This window comes from Ambystoma mexicanum, chromosome 8 (assembly GCF_040938575.1).
Source record: "Ambystoma mexicanum isolate Mex_15411 chromosome 8, UKY_AmexF1_1, whole genome shotgun sequence".
In the NCBI taxonomy this organism is placed as follows: domain Eukaryota; kingdom Metazoa; phylum Chordata; class Amphibia; order Caudata; family Ambystomatidae; genus Ambystoma; species Ambystoma mexicanum.
In genome coordinates this window covers 1,569,253,095-1,569,257,736 of record NC_090929.1, presented here as the reverse complement: position 1 = coordinate 1,569,257,736, position 4,642 = coordinate 1,569,253,095, and positions in this window count along the sequence as shown.

The window sequence follows — 4,642 nt, the reverse complement described above, 5'->3', positions numbered from 1 at the left end:
CTTATCAATGTCTTCAGAGGTCCACTGAGAGGAACTTGGTATAGTTATAGGAGTTTATGGTGTTATTGACGTAGGCTGGCCCTTGTTTTTCAAGGCTGCTGCTATGGTATCCTCCCCTTGGGAAACAATGGCCTTCATTAGGTGGTTGGAGGTAACCATGCCACATTTAGCGGCATGGTTGCCTCCTTACCGCATACCGTGCCCGGGTTCCTCAAATGAGGATTTACCGGGCCATGCCAACCTTGGCGGACCCGGTAATTCCTTGTCCGAAGGACCCGGTAATTCCTTGTCCGAAGAACCCGGATCCGGTCCATCCCCATTCCCATTCGAGACCCTATAGGGCTCAATGATAATGGGGAAGGAGCTAACAACGGGCCCGTTTATAACAGGCCCGTTGTTAGCTCCCTGGCCTCCTCGTGGGACCCAGTAAGGACGCCTGGTTTTACCAGGCGCCCATTGCGGGTCCCGTGAGGAGACCTTGTAATAGGGCGGAATGGGTTTACCGGCACCATTACCGGTGCCGGTAAACCCATTCCGCCAACCTCTTAATGAGGGCCAATGTCTTTCTCCTTGTGTGGTGTACTTGTTTTCTCTCTATGAGAATGTTGACTCTTTGAAGAGTGTTTTTTGGAAGTTCTCCCCTTAAGGAGTGTCTCCGGTGTCAGGCTGAGTCTTGTCGGAAAATATGCAGAAGCTGCTGAACCCCGACAGACCCTCAAAGGCGTGGAACACTCAACTACCTTATCCATAGCTGAGCACACCACAATCTCCATGGGAAAGGGGAATTGGAGAAAATAAAAAAGTAACAGACTACTTCAGGACCCTCAGGAAAATCTGCAGCAAAGGAGGAAAGCAAATATTATGACAGTTATCACATTCCCTGAATACCTTCAAATTACTAAGCATGAAAAATAAAACTAAAGTACCTGTTGTTCCTCTGCAACTTGCCCACTTTTATCTGCACAGACTCAAGGAATTTCAATGGTTACTGTGTTCCTTTAGTGCAGTTAATCCCTGATGAGTGACAGATTATTCAACCAGACCTGGTTTTCAGAACAATTGTTTTCAAAATAATTAATCTCCAAAAGGACAAATAAACTAGTACCTGACTCTTCAGTTGCGCTCTGCTTTATAAAGATCTCCTGTTAAATTGCCAGTGAAGTATTTATTTAACGTGGTAGATTAAGGAAAATGCTTTGGTTCAGAAACTTACATTGTACATCTATGTTTCAGCTAAATTCCTGTGTTCTTATCCCTACCTATTTGGGTTTAGTCACTGCACTCTGCCCTGAACCAGATGCTTTGTAAGAAAAGTCTTCCTGGCCCAAACATGTTTATTTGGCAAAGTTCCAGCCCTCCGCTGTGTGGATCAGTTCAGCTGCTATCAGGTTTGTGGAAAACAAACGCTGCGGTTATTAACTTTTAAACTATATAGAAGAGTCCCTCTAAATGCCTCCTTCCATATTTTGTCGCAATGAAAGGTAAATAGAAAAATCGATGCTGCCGGCGACCGCAACCAAAGAATTAAATACTGCAAAGCCGGATGAAAGGTAAACAGAAAAATAGATGCGGCCAGCGACCGCAACCAAAGAATTAAATACTGTGAAGCCAGTTGCTTCCCACGCACCACAATCGCGAGCTACAGCTGATGTCAGGCTGTAGGAACAAACCTGACAAAGCCTCCCTTCTCAGCGGCCGCCGGAGAGATAATAAACATTGGCCCTCATTACGACCCTGGCGCAAAGCGAAAAACTATGGCGGTAAACGATTACCGCCATCGTCTTCCGCTAGGGCCAATTACGACCCGTGACCGTAAACTACGATGTCATTAGCGGCATCGTAGCTAACGCTGCCGCTGACTGTGCCAAAGGCGCGCGCACGCGAACATCCACACCGTACTTAGCGCCATGGCGGAAAGGTACGTGAATGCCGACCCAAGCGGACATGCCCCTAACGCCATCACCCAGCCCGTTAAGTACCTTACCGCCATGGTGCTAATTACGCCATCGCGAACCAACCGTAAAGGGCCATGTAAAGTGAATGCAGCTGCCACAGGTGCACAGAAACAGCACAGGTGAAGGCAATACAGACTCAGGAAGTACAAAAAGAGCACACCCCACCCCTTCCCACACCCAGTCACACTCCACAATGATACCAATAGGACTAGCAATGTTGGGGCTGGAAGACCTAATAGCAATGCGAGTGCTACAACAGCAACTACAACAACAACAACAACAACAACAACAACAGGCTGCACAGAGGAGACGCAGGAGGAGAAGGAGGGCAAGGCAGGCCCAGCAAGCCCCACCAGCACAGCCAGTGCCACCACGCAGGCAGCCCCCAATCCCACGCATCAGAGCCAGCCCATTCAACCTCACCGCTGAGCAGATCCACACCCTGTACCGACTGGACCGGGACACCATCACCACCATTGTGGACATGATACACAACAACATCGTCAGCATGATTGAAACACCCACTGTCACCCCCCCCTACTGAAGGTAGTGTCCGTGCTCCACTTCCTGGCCACAGGCAGCTACCAGCACACAGTGGGGCACTTGCATGGCATATCACAACCATTATTCTCGCGTACACTGATGCAAGTACTCGATGCCCTCCTCAAGCACACAGATGACCACATCTCATTACCACGGTCTGCCCAGGAGATTTCCAACACCAAAGTGGGTTTCCATGCACTGGCCGGCATACCTGGTTGCATTGGTGCTATTGACTGCACCCATGTTGAATTGGTGGTCCCACATGCCATGGAGGTACCGTACCGCAACCGTAAACATTTCCACTCAATCAACGTGCAAATGGTCTGTGACTCCAACAGGATCATCACACATTGTTCTGCCAGATTCCCCGGATCAACCCATGATTCAATGGTCCTTCGGAACTCCACAATACCACGCTACATGGAGCGACATGCAGGCCCAAGATCCTACCTACTCGGTGAGTCTAATGTCATGAGCATGGAAATGCAAAGTGGGTGTTGAATGACGTACCAATGCATATTTCATCTGGCAGATACAGGGGGGTGATGCATACGTCACATGGGTGCAACTAGCAGTAGCCAGATCATTCCCTGTGGCAGCACTGACGTCAACAGAGTAGTGTACACATTATGCCTGACCTAATCATCCCAACATGTGAATGAAAGTGTATCCCAAAAACGACACAACCATCTGCAAGTGCATTGTGCAAATTGTGACCGCATTGACCCTAAAGAAAACCACCAACATGCACGTCACCATGCACCAACTACTGAAAGGCCTGTCCCCCACAACTGCGCACAAAGGAGGCACATGACAGACAGGAACATCAATGCACCACTACAAGACCCACAAACTGTCCCCATTGACACCAGTGATGCTCACTGGGGTCATAATGAGCCAGACATCAATGTTGCTATCATGTGAGCTTCAAGCTCACAGGACACGTGCAAGGTCACATGAATGACGGCCTGAACAGACACAGTGGATGGCCATTCACAAGGCAATCGTCCCCCCTGCATTGTGTTTTTGCATGCAAAACAGTACATGAGAGCCATGAACACATACTGGTTGCACAGTGTAAATCCATTAGCACAACTCTAATTGGTGCACAGTAACAGTCGGAATCAAGGCATGGCTGTGCATCATGTTCACAAATCAATCTCGTTCCTGACACATTCATTTCTCACATTTTACAGGTGATGCGGGCTATCCCCTGAAGAGGTGGCTCCTCACACCAGTGCGGAACCCATCGAACCAGCATGAGGAGGACTACAACTGTGCCCATGCACGTACCCGTGTGGTGATAGAGCAGGCTTTTGGCCTACTGAAGGCACGTTTCCGCTGCCTCAGCAGGTCTGGCGGGGCACTCCTGTACCGCCATGAGAAGGTTACAAAGATCGTCATGGCATGTGTCATGCTACACAATATGTGCATCAGACGAAACGTGCCTCTGCCCCCTGACGCAGAACCACAACCACCTGATGATGGGGATGATGATGATGGGGATGGGGCAGCACCTCAGGGAGGCAGCGATGCACAGGAGGGGCATATAATGCGTCAGAATGTCATTGACCGATACTTCTAGCACACACAGCGTGTGTGTAACATATGGATGGCACTTGGGGCACTGTGTGTGTCTGGTATGTCAACACTGTGGACTGTAAAACAATAAAGCACACATACGCAATGAGCAATGTCCACACATTTCGTTTGTGAGAAATGAAAAAGTGTATTGTTCTTCTGAATAGGTATAACATAACCCCTCCCCCTACCCCTGAACACTCCAACACACCCAATTCCCCCCTCCCCCTCCCCCTGAACACTCCAACACACCCAATTCCCCCCTCCCCCTCCCCCCTGAACACTCCAGCACACCCAATTCCCCCCTCCCCCTCCCCCCTGAACACTCAAACACACCCAATTCCCCCCTCCCCCTCCCCCTGAACACTCCAACACACCCAATTCCCCCCTCCCCCTCCCCCCTGAACACTCCAACACACCCAATTCCCCCCTCCCCCTCCCCCTGAACACTCCAACACACCCAATTCCCCCCTCCCCCTCCCCCCTGAACACTCAAACACACCCAATTCCCCCTCCCCCTCCCCCCAAGAACACCCTGCAAACATGTGACAGTGCCCGTGGTG